At 42.0% G+C, this 25,110-nt stretch overlaps 1 long non-coding RNA gene across 1 annotated transcript; it reads right to left on the bottom strand.

Moving 5' to 3' along the window:
• Window positions 1-751: 751 nt before the first annotated feature.
• On the bottom strand, window positions 752-13,594 carry LOC311599562. The gene is made up of 3 exons (XR_014779943.1): window positions 13,554-13,594; window positions 1,336-1,405; window positions 752-800 (listed from the first exon to the last, which is right to left on the bottom strand). It is a non-coding gene; the product is annotated as an uncharacterized lncRNA (long non-coding RNA).
• Between the last annotated feature and the right edge of the window lie 11,516 nt (window positions 13,595-25,110).

Below are 25,110 nucleotides of genomic sequence, written 5' to 3'. Positions count from 1 at the left end.
ATACTAGATATCATACTGGATATGTTAAGTAGGTTGTTAGATATAGAAATGTCTAATTCAGCATAGAAATCTAGGCAGAAGATACAAATTTGGGTATTGTCAACACATAGATAGTATTTAAAGACAGAAGACAGGATGAGCCTCCCAAAGGAGTGAACATACACAAAAAAGCAGATCCCTGGAGCCCTACAGAATTTTTGGAAGATGAGGAATACTCAGGAAAAAGAAAAAGAAATGAAGTGGGGCTTCTGATGTAGAAAAAAAACACCTGATGATTTTGCAACATGGAAGCCAAGGAAGGAAGAGAGAGAAGTCAACAGTTTCTAAGCAGAAAAGAATTAGGATCATGGCATTCTGTGACCTGGAATCTATAAGACAAAATTTCTGAGTTTAGTTGGAGACTTGTCCATAATTACTTCTTATGAGGGAGGTTTATGAATATTTAGTCTAAGACTCTTTGGTGTGACATCTCTGTGAGCTCTGGGTGTGTTGGGACTCGTGCTTTGACATGATATATTTTCCACTGTGAACCCTTTTCCCTTCCTGACCTTAACCATAGTGGCGATACGGTGGGTAAGTTAGTAGAAAGAAGGATAATGTATTCACTCCTTTAGTGCTACGTTATGGTATGCTAGGCACTGATGCGAATACTTGGGACATACCATTGCGCAAAGCTGAAAGATGTGCTTGTCCCTAGAGGCTTTCCGGCAACCACAGGGAATAAGGGGGTGTTCTCAGCATGCCATTTTGGCTATTTGTCAACACCAGCAAGCCACTTTGATCTCTGCTTCTTTGGTTGTCTATAGATAAAGAGAAAAGATTGGAATACGTATTTATTCCCTAAGGATGTTTTCATAAAGTGCTACCACATGTGTGGCTAAAACAATACAACTGAATTCTCTCATGGTTCTAGAGGATGGAAGAGTGACATCATGAAGCTTGCAGGGTTAGTTTCTTCTAAGACCCATGAGAGAAGTCCCTGCCCCAGGCTTTGGCCTGAATAATGTCATCATCTTCCATCATCTTTCTATGAACGTCTGTCACTGTGCTCAAGTGCCCTCTTAACATAAGGACACTAATCATATTGACTACAACTCATAGTAAGGACTTCATTTTAATTTGCTTAAATTAATACAATGCATGATGTCTATGAGGACTCTGTCTCTGAATAAGATCACAGTCTGAAAGTCTCAAGGTTAAGACTCCATTATTTACTTGTGAGGTAGGGTACGAATTCCACCATAACCAAATACCCATGGTCATGTTAGCTGTAGGCATGGCTATGAGGATCCTGAGTCTGGCAGGCAGGAAGTGATGATGAAGCCAAGTGGTTACCTCTCAGTGCTGAAGCTGCCTCTTACTGACTTTGGTTAGATCCCCTCACTTCTGTGAACTTCCAAATCGCCTGGGAAATAGAGGGAGACAATAGGGTCAGAAAGGGCCAACTATAGCAAAATATAGTTTATGGCATATTCTAACCATTAACGTATGATGCTATCATCACAATATGGCTTTTAAAGGCTTGCAGACTGAGTTTATGTGCAAAAAGTGGTAAGGGAACTAGAATGTTCTAGAAAAACCAACAGTGCAATTTCTAAGTGTTTTAAGGTTCATAAGGCATTTTCACACCCATGAAGCAACCCACTTTGATGACAGCTGTTTTATAGATAAGGGTAGGAAAACTTTAGAGGGGGCTGTGGGGCCATAGGCAGTTGGCATCTCTCAGGTGTCTTTGAAAGGCTGGAGTTTCCCCTCTGTCTCTTGCTCCCTCATCTTCTTTCTTTTATCATTCTGAAGTTTGTTAAGGCCACATACGCAGCATCATACTACAGAATAAACAACCCTGATGAGAAGCTGTCTGATGGAATTTAGACCATCTTTACACTCCTTGCTGAATAATTAAAACTCTCAATACACACCCAGGCTGAAATGGGCATCCTAAATGCCTCCCTGCCCTGGAAGCTGGGGAGCTTGGCTCTATGGGGACCTTTCTGTTTCTTTTCAAACCTAAAGCAATGGACTTGAGAATCTAAATCCAAAAAAGCTAACAAAGACCTTATTAATTGTGGCTTCTTTATAAACAGTTCCTCCACACACACGCTATTCCTCCCTCTCTCTAGGCAACCCTTGCATAAAAATATCCATTCGCCAACTGTTCACCAACTGTTCCTCCTCTTACTGGCAATACCTTGTGCAGTATTCAAAGCTGCCAGAGCGCATGTTTGCTACAGCACTCCACACTGCCCGGGCTTGCCGCCACCAGGTCCTGCCACAGGGAAGGCATGTGCAAGGGGAGGAGGTTGTCTGGCAGTGGAAGTCTGGGCTACAAGCAGGAAGGTAATGGCCACACTAAGACGTTAGAGTCATTGAGACCTAGCTTTGAATCGAAGCTCTGTCTCATTCTTGCTGTATGCCTTTGCTCAAGATATTTCACTCTCTCTAAGCTTGTATTTTCTAACATATAAAAAGATAGCCGGGTGTGGTGGTGCACACCTTTAATCCCAGCACTCGGGAGGCAGAGGCAGGCGGATCGCTGTGAGTTCAAAGCCAGCCTGGTGTAAGTGAGTCCAGGACAGCCAAAGGTAACACAGAGAGACCCTGTTTCGGAAAACCAAAAATAAAAATAAAAAATAATAAAAAAAATTAACAAGAACTCTAATGCAGAGCAATGAGCTATGTGTGTGCTGGCCCTGATGGTGGGAAGAGCACAATGCACAAATAGCTACGCCAAACTTTCCACTTTCTTAAAAAAACTTTCCACTTTCCAGAAAGAGGGGGAAACAAAATCACCGAGAAATTCATCAGTGCAAAATATGAAAAAAAATACAGGAGTGAAAAAGACAACATTAAAACTGTGCTTTCAGCTTTTGGAAAATATAAGGTGCATTATTGCTAAGGATAGGTAACCTGTTTCGCAACAGAACACTTAAGTATGTTCTTCCTGTCTCATTATAATTTTGATTGACCAGCCTCAACCTTGTCTCTGTCCTCCCTTCACTCTACACTTCCTCCTTTCTGGTAATCACTTTTCTAGTCTCTGTCTATGTGATAAACATTAGAGATGATAGCTACCATAAATGTTCTGATTTGATCATTATACAACATGCAGACATATAGATACATTATTTCATATCTCATAAATATGTACAAATTTAAAATAAAAATTTAACATAGCATGGTCCTCAGTGATTTAGAGAGAGAAGGGGGGTGGGTGTGGTAGATTACAGATAGGGGGATCTTTGGAACCTAAACCTAGTTAGGAGGCCTAGGTCTAGAAAACCTCTGCCTTGTGATACATGGGCAATTTGTTTGTTCCTTCACTTAAACCAATCCTTTCTCCAGAGCGGCCTGTAACCTCAGACTAAATAATCAGACTCCAGGCTTGACCTTCAGGAGCTCCCAGGGGATGGAGGAACCCACACGTGCAAACAGAGAGCATTGCCCTCATAGATTAAAAATTCAACATAGGCAAACTGTCAAAATGCAAGGTAAAAGTGTGAGTGCATGCATGTGTGCATGTGTGCATGCATGTGTGTGTGCATGCGTGTGTGCATGAGAGTGTGTATGCATGTGTATTCCTGTATATGTATGTATAATGCATATATATATATATATATATATATATATATATATATATATATATATATATATATAGAGAGAGAGAGAGAGAGAGAGAGAGACAGTCCGCCCCACCTCCAGGTTCTGTATTCACATATTTGACCATCCATGATTTTATACAGATTTTTTTCTTGCCATTTTTCTAAATTTATATCATAGAATGACTATTTACCTATAATTTAGAGATAATCAAAGGTATATGGAGGATGTATATAGTTTCTATGTATGCCTCTAATATAAGAGACTTGAGCATCCAATGGTTTTAGTATTTGAAGATGCACTGGAATTAATCTTCCACATATACAAAGGGCAATTAGGTACAGAAGTCAGCACATCAATATTTCCTCTGTCTTCCTTTGCTGCAGATGGGCCCACAGTCCAGAAAGAGAATCAAAGTCACAAAAATGGAAACGCATCATCAAACAACTTCTTTTGTGCACAGAATAGTTTTTGCAAAGTGCTGTGAAAAACTTCACCCCTGAATATTTCACTCCTAACTGTGCAGGCCCCCAATGCAATAGAGTTTATATGCGAGTGAGTGTTTCACAGTTCTATAACAAACAGCACTCAGACAGGAAAGGTGTGTTTGCTATTGCAGCTGGGTTCACAGTACAGGGGAGTGCGTAGGACATGGGTTTAAATCTATTCAGTGACAGTTTTGATCTCCCGTGCCCTCTCAGAAAGTGGCTTGGGAATTTGGTACTTAGGAGAATACATTCATTTGTGCAATGATCTCACTTCAAGTCGGGCCATGAGGCACTGCACTCTTCTTGAGTGGGATCTTCCACACACTGACCTATACTTCTGTCACAAGCACTGGACTTGTACCCAGAAGACGGTAACACTGTGCCCCCTGATGACACGTAGTAAATGTTAGTTACCATGGTGATGGTTATTTTGATTCTTCAAGGGCATGCACGAATATTGTTGACTCATCCCATGGTGTTCTGGGTGCTGAATTTAGAATGGGACTGACACTAGTGAGCTCCGTGGCATTTAGAGGTTCTCCAGGGTCTAGCATCCACATGGACACTGATGTGACTGTTGCAGGCTCTCAGGGGCCTAGCAACCACATAGATGCTGATGTGACTGTTGCACAGCTAACTACAAGGTTCATGAAGGAAAAGATCCAGGTGACATTAATATATAGTCCAGTTGAACTGGTCATGCAGGAAAGGCCAAGAAGGCTTCTCTGAAGAGGTGTCATGAAGCCACCTGGATGCACTTCTCTGTGGTGACTGTGGGCTGTAGTGTGCACATCACCAAGCAGCCGCATTCTCATATCTCTGCTATGCACATGCTAACTTCTTGAAGGCTGAAATCTTATTCCCAGGCTGTCTTCCAAACCTGGCACTTAGTAGGCGCTGAACTATTAGTTATTAAAGGATTTTTACTGTCATTCACAGAAGACACGACTTTCACAACCCTTGCAGCTCTAGCATATTCTCTTAACTTCCTCTGGCATCAATCTTGAACATTCTAGAGCCCTTGCTGCCACCCACACGGTTACCCACTCTCCTCTGCCCCCTTAAGTGGACCCATGGGAAGAAGTGCTGCAATTCTGCATTAGCCCCAGGGCAGCACTGCGCTCAGTTGCTCAGCCTCCAAACTCCTATTGCATTACATTTAATACATGTGTGTAATGAATGCCGCACACTTTTGGCAGCGCTTCTATGCACCATGTCATTATAAGCCGTATTGACAGCAAACAAGTCGCATACTCTCCCCGTGAACACTACAGGAAAAAAGAACATGTAATTTTGTTGTTGTTTGTGCATTTTTTTTTCAAGTCACATTGGACACCACTTGCTTTTCATGAGAAATACCATGCTGACAGTAAAATCACACATCCCCAGTACACAAAGAGGAGACAACAGGCTGTCTGGGTCTTCTGGGAAAGAGAGAGCAATGGCGTGGTCTTTGGGGAGAAGACAGGGAACAGAATAGGTGAGTTCTGGGATGCCGGTTCCTCACAGAACTGATGTTCTCTTGCCCTGAAGGGTCTTCTGACGTCCCTGTGCCCTTCGAACTTCACTCCACTTTGAGACTGCTTGTCTATCTATTAAATTGTCTATTTCTTCATTCATTTATCCAACAACATGCTTCTAATCACTGAATATTCTTCCCGGAATTAACTGAGACGAGGATTTAGACTGTTAAAATACAGTGAGATTGCATGATAGGCATCTGCCGCACATTTAATTTTTGCAGAAACCCTTTGAGATCAGAACTATTGATTCTGTTTCACAGCTTTAATAACTGCACATGCAAAAGCAAAAATGACTTGCTTACAGCTATTTTAAAAATGATCCACATTGGAACCTACGTTCGTTGTGTCATATGAAATAAACAGATGAATATTTACTGTTTATGGCACCAAGGCACTGCCCAGGTGTTTAGTTTTGAAGCTGTAACTTAGATTTAAAACCATGATTGTCCTATCCCCAACTTCTTCCTAGACTGAAAGTTCTAACTTTAGGCAGTTTACCTCTATTCTTCTTAGCTCCTCATCTTCAAAATCAAGACGATCACTCTGAACTGAGAATATAAGTCAGCGATAGTATTTGCCTAGCATGTGAAACCCCCGAGTTTGAGTTCAAGCCCTAGCATCACAAAATAACAGCAAATGACAAAGAGACTATAGTAAATATTTTGTAACTGATAAAACAATATGAAGTAAATTTTTTCTTCTTTTGAGAATTGTCTATTCAGTTTATTTTTTATTAATTTATTAAATTACATATCAGTTGTTATCCCCTTACTTATATCCTCCGGTTCCTCCCTCCCTCTTTCTTTCACCCTATTCCCCTCCCCTAGGTCTGTGATAGGAGGGGACCTCTTCCCCCGTCATATGGTCACAGCCTCTCAAGTCTCATCCTGGTGGCCTGCTTATCCTTTCTCTGAGTGCCACCAGCCTCTCCATCAAGGGGAAGTGGTCAAATAAGGGGCACCAGAGTTCATGTCAGAGTCAGTCTTGTCGAAGTAACTATAAAGACAATCGTTTCTGGTATACAGTAAACTTTTTATAAGTGTTGATGTCATTGTTGAGTTGTGTTACTCTCCGCTGCAGGGACTCAGATGATGTAGTTGGGGGTTGCTGAGAGAAAAAAAAGAATGCAACACCCACAATATGGAATCCCCTGGCTCTTTCTATCCAACAACACATGTTAAGAACCTGCAAACCCTTCCCAGCTGTGTCCCATAGATCGATAACACATAAGGGGAAATCGCAGTCTTTCTCTGAGGGGGTTCACAGTCTTTAGGAGAGAGAGGGGGTGTGTTTTCAGGAACAGCTGCAGTGAAGCAGATCAAATGCAAGTGATAAGAGAACCACTATGTAGAAAATAGCTGCTGGCTGATCGTGTAAATCGAGGCAAATTTTTTCATCTTTCTGTGATTAAGTGCCTTCATCTTTAAATAGAAGGATGAGATAAAATCTGATAAATGCTTATAATAACTTGATGAAATAATGTAAACAAAAAAAGAACTGGCACCTTGCCTTGCTCACAAATGCTCTTCAATAATTGCTTATTCAATGCATAAGTCTATTAATATCATAATAGAGTAACACACAAAGCACAGTAGTGTTAGATGAAGTAACGGGCAAGGGAGGAGCAGTACTGCTCATTACAGCTTATTTTGATCAGTTATTTCCAAGATATTGTGATAAATTAAATATGGCTAGGCTTCACAACTTCTTTCTTGAATCTGGGGTAAGCTCGTTACTTGTTTTCACCATGAGAACGTAGGAGAATTAACGTTTTATGAGTTTCTGGTGTCTTGACCCAAAGAAGAGGGATGTCACCCCATCTCAACATGTAAGGAAGACTATGTTGCCTAGAGGAGAATAGGATGTCACGGAGAGAACAGAGGCCCCGAGCAAATGTGCAGCACAACTTCTCAAATGAGAGTAAAGACATCCGAGTGGCAGCTCAGCTGCTGCTGTTGTGTACAGCTGCATTAATGAGTCCAGGGAGACAGCTGAAAACTGACCCGCCAAGCCCTTAACTTGTTGTTGTTGTTGTTGTTGTTGTTGTTGTTGTTGTTGTTGTGAGATAACTGCATGTCTGCATGTGGGGGGTGGGCAGAAAGAGGGTTGTCACATAGTGATTTTTAGCTGAGACTAAAGCCCCAATAAGCTAAAGAGGTCCTTATATAACTGTTAAGTAAAGCTTTTTTTTAAATGTACTATATATTGCTAGTTTTTTTTTCTGGAAATCTTGTATGTTATTTTCACTCAGTTTTTCAAAGAGTACTCAAAAATCTAAGAATTGGCTTAAAGACTAGGGTAAAATGTCAGGTGTGGGCTGGGGCATGGCTCAGTGCATAAGAGTGTCTGCTGTACAGACCCCAGAAGCCGTGTGATCTGTGACACTATTCCTGAGTAGCAGAACAAATGCCTACTCACCCCAGATAGGGAAGTGACAACAGACATGCCCAGCCATAAGGAGCTACATTGCAGGACGGAATGAATCAGTTAGGAGGCAGCTGTTATACTGCACCATGTAAGGAGGTGAGTATGGGCACAAATGCCCACAGCCCCAGGTCTGACAGGGGTGGTAGAGACAGGAAGATTCCTGCTGTCCACTGGCATTGGCTATTTAGTCTAGCCAAAAGAAAAAAAAAGGTGAGTTTGGGTTCAGTAAGTGATCCCTCATCAAGGGATTAGGTGGAGAGCAATAGAGAAGACACCTAACATCTTCTGCCCTCTGCTTAGCCATGTTTACATACATTTTCACACACATGCATCACCCACAACACATATATATCACACACATCTAACACACATGCATCACATACAATATCCATATATACCACACATACATGCATATACACAGGCATCACATATAACACACATATGCACCCAGCGCACGCACGCACACACACACACACACACACACACACACACACACACGTCTGGATTTCTTCATCTTGTTTGGAGTCAATTTTCATTTTCTACTGGTTAGTGACAATAAAAATCCTTTCACCAAACTCCTTGACCACTTAGGTATATCTCACAATACTATACTGTGCATTTAAAATTCTTCTTAAGAGGGGGACCTCACATTTAATATCTCCAACCACAATAAAATAAAACTTTAAAAGGTGTGAAGGCATGTGTTGACAGAGTCTTTGCACAGGTCCAGAGTAGCAAATTGCAGGTCAGCATTTTGTGAGAGTGACTAGGATACTAAAGCTGTTCTGGATGCTGGTCACACTCTGCTGACCACTTCCTGGTAAGTAGCCATGCTCCTAGGTGCAGAGGTCAGAAACCTTTGCTTAAAAGCAGTTGCTTGATCATACTGGTACTTCATGCTAAAACTAGTCTTGCTTTGTTAGACAACAAGGGATTCAGTGCACCCATGATCTCACCTATTGGAACTATACCTCCTGTCACCTGCTATAGCATCAACTACCATGGCTGTGATGGATACTGTTGGAATGTCAGTATGTCAGAACTGGATTCACATTATGTTTTTTTTATTATGGTTCAAAGAGATGCTCTGAGACACCCAAAGGCCAACAAGCCTTGACAGCCTCCCTGAAGCAAGATGTAAAACTGGGAGATACCTAGGTCAGATTGAGATCCAGCAGCGTGGTCAAGGTCCAATTCTCTAGAATTAAACTAGGCTACAAGATATTGCAGTTTGAGGTAGACATCATTCTGCATTTTTAAGATAATAGTGCTTATGACACAGGTGTTGGTGGGTAATGAAATGCATTTAAATAAGTTAGTATATCCAAAATGCCAAGGGTTGGCTCAACTCATAGTAAGTGCTCAGTAGATATGAGGCATTTCAATGAAAATGACAATTTTATTCCTGCTGACACACAGGTGGTTTTGAATCTCAGGTCTGACACTAGATGTGCAATCTTGGCTTTTCCACATTTCAGGGTTTTCCTATATACAATATAGATACATGCTTCTGGAAAATAAAAACGGAAACAGATCAGGAAAACACCACGCCAGACGTGTAATAAATAAATACATAGCATCGGTGTATTTTATTCTCCTCTGGAGCTCCCTGCTTTCCTCACTTGACAGATGCTAGGATACCATCTGAAAGAGCATGCAGGCCCATGGTGGGATGCACAAAGGCATGGGTGCATGTGGAGAGGCATACATGTGTTCATGAATGCGTATGTATCTCTCATGATGGAATGCGTAAGAGTCACTTGATGGTGGTTGAATCACAGAAACTGTTCCAAGGTCTCCTGTGCCCTCTTTGTCACCAAGGGCTCCTCTTGGGCCACTGCTTGTTGACTTGCTATTAAGGAGCTTTTGAGATAGATTAAAACAATAGCATCAACAGAGGTATAATTTTCTTCCATCTCTCTTTAATTAGCTGTGAACCACGGGGCTCTCCAAGCAGCCACAGAATCTAGGGAGGCGAAGGCAGCTGAAACCCACCATTTGAGGTCTCAGGATAAGAAGTACTTGCTAAATACCATTCTGAGAACTGAATAAAAGATGCCGCCAGCCATCCTTTCATCTTTTCACAAAACAAACCACTGTCTGCAGGCCCATGGCCAATTCCAGCCTAGAAAATTAGCATGGCTGCTTTGAGACTAGGAATTTCAGAAATGCAGTGTGGCTTGTCTGGGTCCTTGGTGTCTACACCTTTCTGACCTTTGTTTTTCTTATCTATAAAAACTGAAATGTGTTAAAATTCAGCTACTATCAAAGCTTATATGCAGAGCTTTACAACAATGCTGCAACACTGGCAGGTTTTTCTTTTTCCTTCATCTTCCAATCAGAAACCTAGGTTTACAGTAAGTTTTCAATGTCATAGCATTGAAGCAATAGTCTGTGATGAGCTATGGGCTTGGTTCTTTCTCAATTGCTCCGCTGTATCACTAAAGGCTCATCTTTAAAAATTCTCCCCTATTCCAGTCACCCTGCCATTTTTATACTTCCCTGTTGTTGTTGAACAGGGACACAGGGATGGCTTAAGCACATTGTTACACCCCTCAGCATTGCTCATGTTTGATGCAAGATGACTGAAGCAAAGTTTGAATATTTTGGTTACCTAATCACTGTACACATTATATACATGGATATTCAATTTTCAAAAAGTCAGCAAAACCAATTGAAGAACTCAATATTTACCAGCCTATGGGCAACAGATCCTAGAAGGATCATGAAATTTTACAGAGTTAAAAAATTTGTGTAGCTATTAGACAGTTTCTGTAAATTGAAAAAAATATACCTTCCAATACATGAGTCAGTATTTTTCAAATGTATATAAATAGTGTCATAAGTGCTAATGTGTGTATGCTTCTTTGTGTAGTATTTATGCATACTTAACATCCAAGTTAATTAAAAAATGATACTAGATTACACATGATAGGTTTCAGCCATCATGCATTTTCTCAAATGATAGATACCATAATATAAATAATATTACATGTCACAGAACTTTTCTGGTGTAAATAAAAAACCAGAGTTCTCAGATTAAGATATGTAAAAAATTACTTACACACACACAATTTTAAAATACTCAAATGCATTCTGTCTCATTGGATTCTAGCAAGCAACTTACCAGTCATAATGTGCACATCTGGGTGTAAGGCTCCACCTTTCTGCCCTGTTAGACTCTGATTAAGCCAGGAGACAGTCTTTCCACTCCACATCAGTGTTGGGCTTTCGAGCTTGCTACAGGTGGAATATCGGTGTGCCCACCATTGACGTGGAGAAACCCTACCCCACACTGCAGTGTATTCAGAGGGGGATCCTTGGGATTTTAGACTATGATGTCATGAGCCCTTCATGGGCAGATAAGGGTGGCATAGGGTAAGTAGACTCTAGGGAACTCCTTAGGCATGTCCACCATAAGAGACTTTAGGAAAAAGGCAGAAACAGACCTTCACCAGATCTCAGTCACTGGCACTTCGCTATGAGCATAATTCTTTAGAAAAGTGAGACTGTCCAAGTCAAATATCATATTCCTGAAATATGCAAGGCTTCTGTGAAGTCAGTGGGAACAATGAAAGTAGATGAGCCTGGAGCAGATAATGGATATTTTAAGGGCCACTAGGGGCTGGACAGATGGCTCAGAGGTTAAAAGCACTGACAGCGCCTCAAGAGGTCTTGAGTTCAATTTCCAGCAACCACATGGTGGCTCACAACCATCTATACTGTGATCTGATGCCCTCTTCTGGCATGCGGGCAGAGCAATGTATACATAATAATAAATAAATCTTTTAAACAAACAAACAAAAGGGCCACCAACTCCCTGTATACTCCAGGAGTCGGGACAAACTAAGTATCTAGAGGAAAACATGCTCTGTCCACAGCCTAAGCTGGCTATCCTTTGGAATGCTAGCCACACATACACAAAGCAAGCTAGCTAGTGATACCACAGTGATGCAGTCTAACCTTCAAAGCCACTATCTCCCCCCACCATACAACAGTTGATATCAACCAGTGAGGATTGCATATCAGATATTTACATCATGTTTCATAATAGGAGCAAAATCGCAGTTATGAAGTAGCAACGGGATAATGTTAGAGTTGAGGGTCACCACAGCAGAAGAGAGTGTACTAAAGGGCCACAGGGTTAGAAAGGTTAAGGAGCACTGCCATAGAAACTTGGTGTGGTAAGGGGGCTCAACTAAGAGAACAAGTGTTCTAGCCCCCTGGGCCTTCAGGGAAGCTCCGGAGAGGACTGGCCAACTAGCCAGGAAGTGAGGGATGGATGGAAGCACTGCTCATATCACATGTCACCTGCCCTGGACTTCAGCATGTTGTGGGCGCATCCTCACTCCACTCTTTAGTGGTCAAGCCATGCCAGCCTTAGAACTGTGGAGAGAGACACTGCAGGGACTATCCATGGGGCAACACTATGAGAGGTGCTATTGGCTCAGCCTGGGGTCTCCTGACTTTCCAGAGCAGTGGCATGAGAGGGAGGTGTTACGTGCTAGGCCAGTCACCATTGACCCTTCACTGTTCGGAAGTTCCTTCCCTCCATGTTAGAGACTTCCTTGTTTCAGTTGTGTTTTACTTGTTTTGGTTTTCGAGACAGGGTTTCTCTGTGTCGCCTTGGGGATCCTGGACTCACTTTATAGACTAGGCTGGCCTCAAACTCACAGTGATCCACTGCCTCTGCCTCCCTGAGTACTAGGATTAAAGGTGTGTGCTACCACGCCAGGCTGACTTCTTTCTTTGTAACTCCCAGTACAACTTGTCTGACAAATCCTCTCTGGATATTTTCTTGGTCTCTTAGCAACTAATTCTACTGTCCCTCTATAGCTGGGCTGTGGATGATACACTTGAGATGCACTTGACCTTAGCTATCCAACCTCAAGAATTGTCAAAACAGATAAATCCATATGGCCTACAGTTTGTTGTGGGTAGCCTGGATAAGCTACAATTAAAATTACAGTTCAAAAAATAAAATAAAATAAAAACTGCCAAGAAAACTATATCCCAACTAAAAATGAGAGTTTTGCTCCAGAAATAGTGAAAAAAAAGTATGTGTGGAGACTATCACAACTGTCCCTAGTCCCCTCCAAGGAAGGCTAACCAGCCAGCAGGGGTTCCCATAAAGCTCTGTAGACTGGAAAAACCCCACCAAGTCCTTCATGAACTTTGCCAGGGCTCCATGCTGAGACATTCTAAAGTTACAACCCAATCTGGGAAGTAGAGCATGGGAAAGCAGAACTACAACCGTTGAAGATGATGCCATTGTTGGAGGCCTGCAACCTCTGGAGATGGTGTTAGCTAAAACCAGTATATTATTCAGGAACATTATGAGCAAGAGATAGAGTCCTGACAAAGTGAAAGCCCGTAGTGACCCAGCTTCAGGCTCATCCTCCAGCCTCCCAGAGCCTATAGTAAACATTTGCAACTCCTCCAACAAGAAAGTGTTGGACAGAGTAGACGCCTGTTTCAACAGCATTTATGAAAATATATCAGTCAGTTTTCAAATTACCTGTCCTTGAGGCTTGTCACAGAGATCCGGGTCTCTTTGGGTCTGTATGATATATAAGGAAAATGTTATTGATCCCACAGATTTAAAGCTCATTCCTCTCTTAAAATATTATCTTAAAGCCTTCTGTATTTTGCCCCATTAGGATGGAGCTTCCATTTACCGTGGTGTTTTCAGAACATCATGACTCAACCATCCAACATCATGGTTGAGAGGCAGGGAGCTGAGTACTGTGGTGTCGTTTTTGTTACAGATGAGAAACAAAGGCGAGCAGGCATTCAGGGATAGGCGAAATGTGAGGGGAGAGCAGAGACAGGCTTCTTGGGTTGTGTTGGTTTTCATATCTTTTCTTATCTGCCTTTGGTTTTCCCCTAGTGCGGACAAGTATCTCCTTTACTATTTTTCTTGTATTTCCAGTCCCTACCTAGCAGGGTCTTCAGTCTGCAGTTGGCAGAGTTCATACTTTGCCTTTGTTGAAGGTCAGCTGTTTGTTCCTGTTTCACCAGGTCTACTTTGATGGCTCTCCACTGACAATAACAACTTCCAGATCTAGAGTGCGGACTAATTACACAGAATAGGTAGTGTTTTCACTCCTTCTGGGAGTCAAGAGGCCTAGATCCCAGGCCGAGGAAGTCTACTTATGAGCTTGATGACATAAGGCAAGTGGTTATTTATTAGGGTCTTGGTTAACTTGCCTTTCAAACAGGAAAAACACTGTCCCACCTCTGCCCCAAGCATGTGGGAGGAATTATGAAGCAAAAAAATAGGTCCAAAACACCAAAGGCCTTTACAAGTTGGAGACAGTGTATTTTGATGAAGGTATATAATTATTTTTATATTAGGGGACACAAATCAAATGTCTTCAAGGGCCATTTTAGTAAAATTGGGAGAGGCAGAGCTAGACTCCACAGGAGAATAGAAAGGCTTTATGCTTTCTATATTTGGTAAAAGCTAACTGGTTGGCTAAAACATAGTCTCATAGTCAAACTCTGTAAGAAATACCATCTTGGGGGGCCCATTTCCACCATAATACTCCCCAAACTGTGGGCTATGGATCCTGAACTTCAGAAGGATCCAGAATCTGTACAGACAATCAACATTATTTATCACTTGAAAGCTATACCAAGAACACGCCTACAGCAGTGTCTTCAAGTATGAGTCCATGCCATTTAGATAGGTACCGTGTACCTTTATTCATAAACAAATTTACTGAAACTTTTTCACTGTGTCACTCTCAATCAAGGCACACTAATCATATTCAACTTAATCTCACAGCAACCAGGGGAGGAAGCATCCTTTTTAACTTTAAAGGAGGCTCCATAAGCTTAGATATTAGGAAACAACCTTAAGTACTTTCAAAGTTAAAATAGACTGCCTAAAGGCTCTAAGTAAATACAAGTCATATCAGCAGAGGACTCCTCTTGTAATGGTTTCCAGATATAATCTGGATGTGACAGGGAAGCAAGAAAAACCTATGTTGTTCATAAACACATGCTGAGCATCAAATAAGCGGATGTCAAAACAAGTGAGAAAGAAAAATAGAACAGGTGTATTTCATGAGACTCAGGCAAAAAGGGCCTTGTGTTCACAAGTTCCCCAAGATAGCCACATACACGTGTGTGCTCCCAGGTGAACACACACACACACACAGAGACATACACACATCTGAGGGGGAGGGGAGAAAAGGAGGGGAGGGAGGGAGGAAGGGAGGGAGGGGATGGGAAGGAGAGAGAGCTATATTTCTTTGACATCTCTAAATGGCACAAGGCCCCACTGTGCACAGGTCCAAGGCCCTGTAACTTGTAATGAGGTCTTGCTTGGAAAAGAGAAACAGATAAATGATTTTAAGATGGGGGAAAAGTCTCTTGGATTACCCCTGTGGGGTTCCTGTGCAACCCAGCTACGCTAATAGGAGGGAGGAATAGGAAGAGATGGTGCCCAGAGATGGACACAAACCCTGGACGATAGGGTGAAGACAAAGCTGTAAGAGCTTGACAGATGATGCCTTTGATGACTAGAGCAGCATGGCCACAAGCTAAGCAAGGCAAGCAACTGTCAGAGCCAGCAGGCAAGGGTTCAATTCTCCCCCAGTGCCTCCAGAGAGGGGCTATTCCAGGCAGCATCATGGATTAAGGCTGGTCACACTGTTTCGTATTTCTCACCCAGGGCCTGTGCTCTCTAGCCTTCTCCTTCACGCTCAGGGTTGCAGTGTTTGCACTTCTCCCTGTTTCACTCCGGGTTTTCATTCATACAGCGGTCTGCTCACTATTTGGATTTCAGCGTAGAGGCTGTTTCCTCAGAGAGAGCTTTCCTGACCAAGCCAAGATCGGGGCCAATCACACGCCATTTCATCACCCCACCTCATTATTTCTCTTTGCAACACTTGGTATAATTTTAAAGTCTCTCAAGCATGTGCTGATTTGTTTTTCATCTACTTCCTTCTCATCCAAACAAAAGGGCCTCTGTGTCTTGTTCACGGGTCTGTCTCTGGAGTCCACAACAGTGCTAGCATATGGTAGGCACTTGACAGATCCTTACCAAGCTAATGAATGACTCTCAACTTGGGCTGAGAATCTGAGTTATGTGTGGGGATCTTTAAAAATGCCAACTCCTCGGCACAAAGCAGACATTTTAAGGCAGTAGCTAGCAAGAGGCTCCATAGTTTTTATACAACTATAAGATGCTGAGGTGCATCAGTAAGGATGCAGAGTAAAGGATGAATGAACTCAGTGTTGCTGCAGAGCACACACCCTCTCCATTTACACCCACAGCCCCAAGCATAGACCTTCCACATACATCTTCGGTGCCACTCCTTTTACATATTATGCAAATGTACCAGTACCATGTACACTAATACTCTATGCATTGCTGTTTATACCATTATATACATAGCTAGCAGTTAATAAAACAAAACTATCATCTCCTGAGGGTTTTCTTTGTGGTAGGTAACACAACTGGTATATAGACTGGGTACCTAGCTTTAAGAAAGCTCATAGCCTATTTGCTACTATGTATCATATGCTTGTGTCCCGTTGAATTCATAAGTTTACATCTCAACCACCAATTTGATGTTTTTGGGAAGTAAAATACTTGCATAATTAATCAATACATGAGGTTAGAGCCATAACAGATATGATGAGTGATCTTATAAGAAGGCCTATAAGGCCTCCACCCCCAAGCGTGAAACACAATGATAAAACGGCCAACATCAATACCAGGAAGTGGCCTCTGACTAAGCCCCAGGTCTTCTAATACCTATGCTAGATAAATGTTGTTTAAGCATCCTGTGTGTGAATCTCTTCACTATGGATGTCCATACTGTCTAAGACAGTCATCAAAGCAGATCACTATAGTTCAAGATTCTAAACCGAATAAGAGGGCAATGCAAAGAGCATAGCTATAGGACGGCAGGAAACTGCCAGAGTCTATACTCACTGAGCATATTTAAAATGAAACAGGGGACATATGATTGGTGTCCTAAAGGTCAGAAGTTGTTTACATTAGAAGAAGAGAATGGGGGGAAAGGGAGTGGTTACTTGATGTCAAGGGAACACAATTTTTCAAAATGTAGACGCTAGAGACATTGTACAGGTATATATAAATCATTCGGCTTATTTGTTCATTCAGCAGAAGTCTGGCTTGCTTGTCATGTCTCATGTCAGTGCCTGTACTAAATGTAGCCAAGAATATGAACCCAAATCTGAGACATTAGAATCTCCAGTTGAAGGCTGAAAAAAAATATATATTATTACTACACAATGACCTACATGCTCACGATGCACAGCCAGGGGTGAGGACCATCAGTGGAGATGAACTCTCGGGTCAGAAGAAAGAGGAAGGAAGAAATAAAGCCTCTTCTGACCATCTTTTGCTATGACTGCAAAGTGCTTCAGACAAGCCTAAAGATTGCTAAGACAACCATTAATTCATCCCTACCTTCTGATGGTAGCTTGTAAGAATCCTGGGACCGAAGCAGAAAGAGTTAAATGGTATATATTCACTTATATCTGGACACTAGCCCAAGGGATATGTCCCATGAAAGTCTTCACTTACCAGGAAAGTGGGACAGAGGAGAGGACATCCTATTGGCACTCTAGGTGAGAGAAGCATGGGAGAATGGGGAAATAGAAGGATCCAGAGGGTCCTAGAAACCTACATGAAGAACATTATAATGGGCAGATCTGGGCCCAGGGGTCCTGCTCAAACTATGGCACCAGTCAAGGACAATACAAGCAGCAAACTTTGAACCCCTACCCAGGTCTAGCCAATGGACAGGACTTTCTCCACAGTTGAGTGGAGAGTGGGGACTGACTTTCACACGAACTCTCGTGCCCCATATTTGACCACATCCCCTGGATGGGGAGTCCTGGTGGCACTCAGAGGAAGGATAGCAGGCTACCAAGAAGAGATTTGATACCCTATGAGCATATACAGGGGGAGGAGGTCCTCCTCAGTCACAGTCATAGGGGAGAGGAGTAAGGGGAAAATGGGAGGGAGGGAGGAATAGGAGGATATAAGGGATGGGATAACAATTGAGATGTAATATGAATAAATTAATAAAGTATATTTTTTAAAAAAGAATCCTGGCACCTCCAGCATCATCACCATCATGAACTTTCTGTTTGACTTGGGTCACTGTGCACTGAGTCTCTGACTTGTGAGAGTAAGTGCGAGATGCTTCCTGTAGAGGCCAAGTCTAAGAGCACAGAGCTTTCTATGACGTCCTGACGATCTTGAGGAATCCTAGGAAGCCTGATGCTGCTTAGCTGTTCCATTCCCCAGGACTGTACCCTGGCAGCTTGAATCAGAGGAAGCCAATACCCTGCCTCTGTCAGCCCACCTTGTATAGGAGAAAGCTGCATGCCATCCACCAACGGCTGCAAAGCCGGCCCTGGAATAAAGAGCTCGCCTCTCCTGCCTCCTTCACTTGAGGGACAATCTTGCCTGAGGCACAAGCAAAGCTCCAAATTGATTTAATTTGAAATTTCAAACTGCTGGATTCAGCCCTGCTCGACTGCCATCTGCTTTTCCAGTGTGCAATGACACTGAGCCTGTTTTTTTTATTGTGTTTGCTCAACCAAGTCCACCAGTAAAATATTACTGATTTCCCCGGTGCCTGGGTGGTATGTGAGCTTGGGGTGATACCCGAACACTCCCTAAGCTCATCAAAGTTATGAGTAAAATAATTTTTCTCTTAAGTGGGGGGGGGATCTGGATTCATCACTAAGGCATGTTACTAAGTGACACTTTCAGCTTTCTCTGCACAGAAAAGTAAACAAGTAAATTGCTTCTGGCCCCGGCATCCATACACTTTCACTGTAGAGATAAAGCTTTCCAGCCAAGCAAGGAAATAAGTAATCTGTGAAGACAGAAACCAGTGCCATCCCATGTCTCTCTGGCTCCCTCCACATGTGCAACTTGACTCTACCTGTGACTGGGTTCGTATTGAGTCCCATGCTGACTGTATTCTCTGCATCCCCTTGGCCACCTACAGCAGTTTGGGCCCTGCCTGGTGATGGAGACTGTCAACCACCAGTGGTCTCATGCAAAATTCTCCTGAAAGAACTTTGCCGTTCCTGCCATTCCTCTCTCACTCACCAGAGATGCAGTTTGTAACACTCGATATAATTTTAGCAGTCACGTGCTTCAAACCCTCCCATTGCTTTGTAGCCAAGGCTCACACTATTTAGTATGGGCCACCATAACCTACACAACTATCCCATGTCCCACACAACTATCACTGTCCAAGGGGGCAACACACATACCCCTACCTGCTGCTCACTGCACAGGATAGGATATCTATGAGGCATTGCGAATAATATCTTGTCAGCAACAGAGTTCCAGAAAAAGGTAGCTTTCTCTATCACTATTGCTTTGTTCCTTTAAAGTGACATTAAAAAAAAAAGCAACATCCCAGATTGCTTTGCTTGATCATGGTCTTCATCAAAGATGTCCATGTCCCTGTGTCCTCTTTAAAGGCAAAGAGAACATAGACTGACGTTATCCATTTCTTCACTTTGGGGCCAGGGAAGTATGGGCCATAGCATCAGTATTGTAGGTAAGAGGCCACTTAGAAAAGTGGTTGACAGTCTGGAGCTAGGACAGACTTTACTGAAATGCTGGCTCTGTAGCTTACGTATGTGCTGTATGTGTTGTTGTCTGCTGGCTCATGTACAGTGAAGAAAATAACAGTACCTAATAAAAGCTGTAGGCGAGATTGAAAGATTCAGTACTCATGGTGTCCTAAGAATAGAGTTTGGCACACAGTAAGCAATCAATTATCAACAGAGAAATTACATATATAAACACATTGCTTTTAGATATATCTATATATAGATAAAGCTATATATGCATATATATATATATGAAAGCACACACATATGTATGCATATATATCAGGTCTGTGCATTCTTAAAACTATTATAAAATTTCACCATATTGCTTGGCTTAGGCCATTTCCCTCCTGGAATTGCCTTCATTTGTAATTGTCTAGCTGGAGGAAGTTGGCTTTCTTCTTTGAGGATGATCTAAAGGTCTCACCCCCTCATGCCTTACTGGATTCCAGAGTTGAGAAGGTCTCAAAACAGGTGGCACACTTGGCTTCAAGTTGTAGTACTATTTTGTATGTAGTGTTGAATGTTTATTAACGCAGCCATGTCTAACTTGTCTCATGTGTGTGTGAAATGGGATAAAATTGTACCATGGCAAAGTATCTGTACTATATTTAATACATTTTCTTTCTCTTAATTTCTCTTTTTGACCTTGAATCAAGGAAGAAATAATTCAATTTCTCTTCTGGGCTTGTTACCCTTTTTAGGAACTTAAATTAGAACTCAGAGTTAGGACTTGTTCTGTCTTGGTCAGACCACATACAATTAGGCACACAAGTAAGAAATCCATATAAATGTATAGGGCACCGCAAGATAATGTTGACTTTTCTGACTAGTCTTCTATCTCTATTAAGAGCTAGTTCAAATACACAGATCATAGAGAGTACCTTTTCTCAGAGCAGGAGTAGAAGCAATAGTTGATTAAATCCTTCATCTATAAACCAAGTTCAAACTCCCTAGAATAACAACTGTGGTTCCCAAAGTCTTTTCTGACGTTGCCATACCATCTTCAAGTCAAGGGACAGCCACCTAATGATGCTGTCAGCCTTCACTGATCCCACTGTGCACGGAAGAAGCCATGACTTCCAACCTTTATCTTAAAAGTCTTTTTTAATAGAATCCTCTTCTGTTAACTCACTAAGTGGACTCCTACCCTAACATCCAAGGCCATTTCTCTCATCTCTCCCCGCCTCCTCTCTCTCATGCATGCATGCACAGCACTTTTCCTAAGTCCTTCTTAATTCTCCACACTTAAAAAAATGAACAAATGAATGCATTAGCAAACAAGGAGGCTGATATCCCTTAATTAACAGCTAAGAAGTGGTAGAGAGGGGTTTCAAAGCTGCATCTTCTGATTGTAAATGTTTCAACTTTTCCACTTGTGTTTTCATTTGTTCATTCCAAGATGCTTTTCTGCACTCACAAAACCCCTCCTACACCACATAACTAAGAGCTCCAGAATTCTCTTCCCTTCTCTTCTTTTTTGCTTCTGGTCAACAAATGAACCAGACACTTGGACACTTTGAAACACCACAGGCAGAAGTGAGCAGGTGCAACTTTTAGAAAGCAATTTGAGCAGAGTCTGTAAAATGGCCAAATTTTTTCTTTAGTCATCCTTTTCCATAAATGCGTTTTTAAAAATGCTACAAAAAACCAATACAGACATACTTAAATATTTGCATGTATGTATAACATGTAGCATTATATACACATGCATCATTAACAGTAAAGAACTGAAAACAGTCTAAATGTCTAACAAGAAGGAAATGCAAGAAGTAAAAACCTTCAGTTCTAAGGACAAAGAGAACAAGCATCATTTCCACATCTTAATAGCCAATCTCTCTTAGAAGCTTTTTTTTATTGGTGTTGGTTGGTTGTGTTATCTACAAACTCATCTCTATAAAGAGATAATACAACCTCTTTCTAAGAGCTACTATGTCGAGTTGATGGAATTTTACAGGAAAATGATTTAAATTGAAATTAATACATTAAAGAGATCTTAATAAATATAAGCCATGTAAAGGGAGAAGTGGGCAAAGGAAGAGGAGGAGGAGAAGGAAGAAGAGGAAGAGGAGAAGGAAAAACAGGAATGGAAGAGGAGACAGAGGAAGAAGAGCAATCAGAGATTGTTCCTACTCAATCCTGTCTTAGCAGGTGACAAAGTCTAATGGGACATCATGATCTAGCAAAGAAGATGAGGAGGTGAAGGAGGGAGGAGGAGTTGGGGGGGGAAGGGAGAAAGGAAAGGGGAGGAGGAGGAGCAAAAATAATTAGAAGAGACAGCCACTGGCTAGAACATTATGCATCATTAAGTATTATGTTTACAGAGTCTGAATTAATAATGTGAAAAATGAATTAATGATCAGCAAAAAGGAGGATTTAAATTTGTGTACACAGTGATAATAAAATAAAATAAAATAAAATAAACAAAATACATGTTGGAAGAAGATGCAGCAATAGTGAGACCTCTGTGACAAGACTAAGCACATATTGCAGAGTTTAACCCATCGTTTAACCCTTCAATGCCTTTGCTTTCTTGATGGAATGTGTTTATTCTTACTTAAGCAGTATTGTTGACCTTAGTCATTTCAGAATTTTGCTTCATGTCTGTTTCCCCCTGGTATGAGAACAGCACTGAACAGGAAGACTTGCTTCTGCTTGTAAATGGAGACAGTGAATGTCATGGGTTTTAGGTAAGGAAAATACAGGCTATGTTTCCAAAGATGGCTGAGGTAATGCCTAGAATAAAATAATACTAAAAAAAAATGTTTCCTTTACCTTACTTGCATTTTTCAATGTCCAAGCCATTTGGTAAGACAAAATACTTGCGAGCCAAAGAGCTAAGTAGCTTTTTACAGCCAATTATGACCAGCTTCATGTTGGCCACCATGGGTTTATTTGCTCTGAATACAAATGTGAGAAAGTTCAGCTTCTACAACTGGCTCTTAACTGTTCTTCATTATGCCTCTGGGGGGATGAGCTCGTATTCATGTCAAAACCCAATCCTAAAGTTGACTGTAGCATGTAGAACAGGCTCTCCTCCTGTGACAGGAAGTGGACAATGGCAACCGCTATGTCCCTCCTACCTGGGAGAAATGTCAAGTCCTAAGGGAGAGCACATCTTTACTTCTTTCCACATATGAGATATGCCTTTATACAGACAGCATAGTTTATGTTCAGTTGAACATTTCTACTCATTTATTCATTATCCATAAGAAGACAGCTACTATGCACCAAACCTGGGGTATTCAAGAAGAAACTGCTATTTCAAGTAGAATAAAGGCAAAGCAGTCAGTTGTGTGATTACTTCAAAGGCTGTGGTGCTTGTCTAGTGTGTACACAGCAGAGGCAGAGGAAGTTGCTGTAGATCGAACAATCCCAAGCCCAACTCTGCTCCATGTTAGGTGCTCAGCTTCCAAGTGGAGCACCAGGCTAGGGTCAGAGTTCAACTTGCTTTATGCATATCACATCCACATACAAGGCCGACTGTGTAAGCACTGGCTAGCGTTGCTGTACCCTCCCCCTTCCCCCCCCCCCCCCGTGTGGCTCAGTGTCTGTCAGAACTCCCCTTGCAAGGAAAGAGAATGTATGCACTCCTTTTTCCCATGCTGCCGTCACAGGAGCAAGCTCTCCATCAAAATGAAGGCAGATGGCTTCTCGTGGTCTCTTCTTTCCCACTGCCTCCAGCTAGTAGTTATTGATTTGAGCCTCTGCTTTATGACTTCAGCTATGGTGCTTTGCCTCCTCAAAGAAGATGAGGGGGTTAGGGCAGAGTGAACTCTCCTCTGATCTCCTGGTTGTTGCGCAAATTCTCTCCCCCCACCCCCTCCACCGCAACACTCTCTCATCGACTCTTCATAGCCTGGCTGTGGAGTATGATGATTCTATCTTTCCAGAGGAAATAAGATCCTCAGAGTCGGGAGAGAGGCCTGAGGTCACAGAGCTGTATAGTGGTAGAGCTGGTTACAGCCACATATGTTTGAATCAAAACCCTCTTATACCTTGGAGCCATTTGGCCATTCTTCTTACCTAATTGGATCATTGGTCTTTCTTCCTTAGGAAGGTAAAATAGACAGGGTAGGGGGAAGATAAGTCTTCAAAATGCTTAGTCTCTTGATAATTTAGTCTTTGTGCTTCTTTTATCATAAGACAAGGTCACAAGAATTTGAAACTAAAAAGAGACTTGGCCTTGAACATGTTAAGTAAAACAGACATCTAATGTCTAGCAACTTGTTTCACCCATGCAAAAAGCGCCTAGTGGAGTAAGAACCAGAAAGAATCTCTTCCCAAACATTAGGCAGGGTCCTTACTTAGCACTACATTGAAAACCTCAGGGCATGGACTTTAGCCAAAGGAAGCTGGGCATTGAGAGATGGGAATCCAGGAAGGCAGGGATGCCAATGAGCTCCCTGGGCAGATAGTGAAGACTAAACTGCATGCCATAGCATCAACTTGAATGTAAAACAACAACGCTGTTCCAGCCAGGGAAGTCGGAGCACACAGCGGTTCCCAGGAAACAAAAGCCCAAAGCCAAGAGGATAAAGCTGATCATGTCATATCAAAAGAAGAGTTGCTGACTGAGGGGCGCCCCACCCCTTTGTGTGTACCCTCTATTCTTCTTGAGGTATGCGCCAGTGTCCCATGTCTACAACTGGTGATTAGCAAGGTAGCTGCTTGAAAGCATGTCTCCTATGCAACACCATCATGAACTGTCCTTGCAAAAGCCCCTCTGATTTCATAATCTTCAAAGCAATTCTTAGTCAAATGCAAAGCAGCAAGTCTATCTACAGGATCTGTTTATAGGGACCAGGAAGACATTTTCCCCCAAGAAAAATGTAATTTTATAAGAACAATATTGCTTCTTTCTGTGTAACACACACACACACACACACACACACACACTACTATAACAAATGGATGCAAGATCTCAAGAGGGAAATACTGTGTTGTGGGTTACAAGGCAAAGCAAAGCATCCCCGCTCCAGTAAGCACTATAAATTGTTGCAAATGGTATCAAGAAATGGGAGCTCACCCTGGCAATGTAACAGCTGCAGGACTTCACTGCCTCAGATAGCTTTTTAAAAAAGAAAGAAATGTAAAGGATAAAATCCAGCACTTCAAACATTCTACTGGATCTCCAGGGTGGCCTCATATTTCTAATTAATATTTCTTCCTAATTGTTCCCATCATGCTAAGTGTGCTAAATGCAAAACTCGCTGCTCACTACACAGCTCTGGTGGGAGAGGCGGAGGACACTCCAGGAGGAAGGGTGACCAGCTTCATTGTGATGCAGAAGAATGCCACAATTAAGAATATAATTTTGGAAGATGTCAGCATCCTAATTACTCATAGGGTTTCCAGAAAATTAAGCAGTCAGTGAATTGGCTTATTTAATGAGATCTAGAGTTTGGATGCAAGGTGCTTTTGCTTTGCATTTGAGAAGCACATTT

This window comes from Acomys minous (assembly GCF_964271855.1).
Source record: "Acomys minous genome assembly, chromosome: 6".
NCBI classification, from domain to species: domain Eukaryota; kingdom Metazoa; phylum Chordata; class Mammalia; order Rodentia; family Muridae; genus Acomys; species Acomys minous.
The sequence above is the reverse complement of the archived record's forward strand: the minus strand, read 5'-3'. Positions and strand labels throughout refer to the sequence as shown.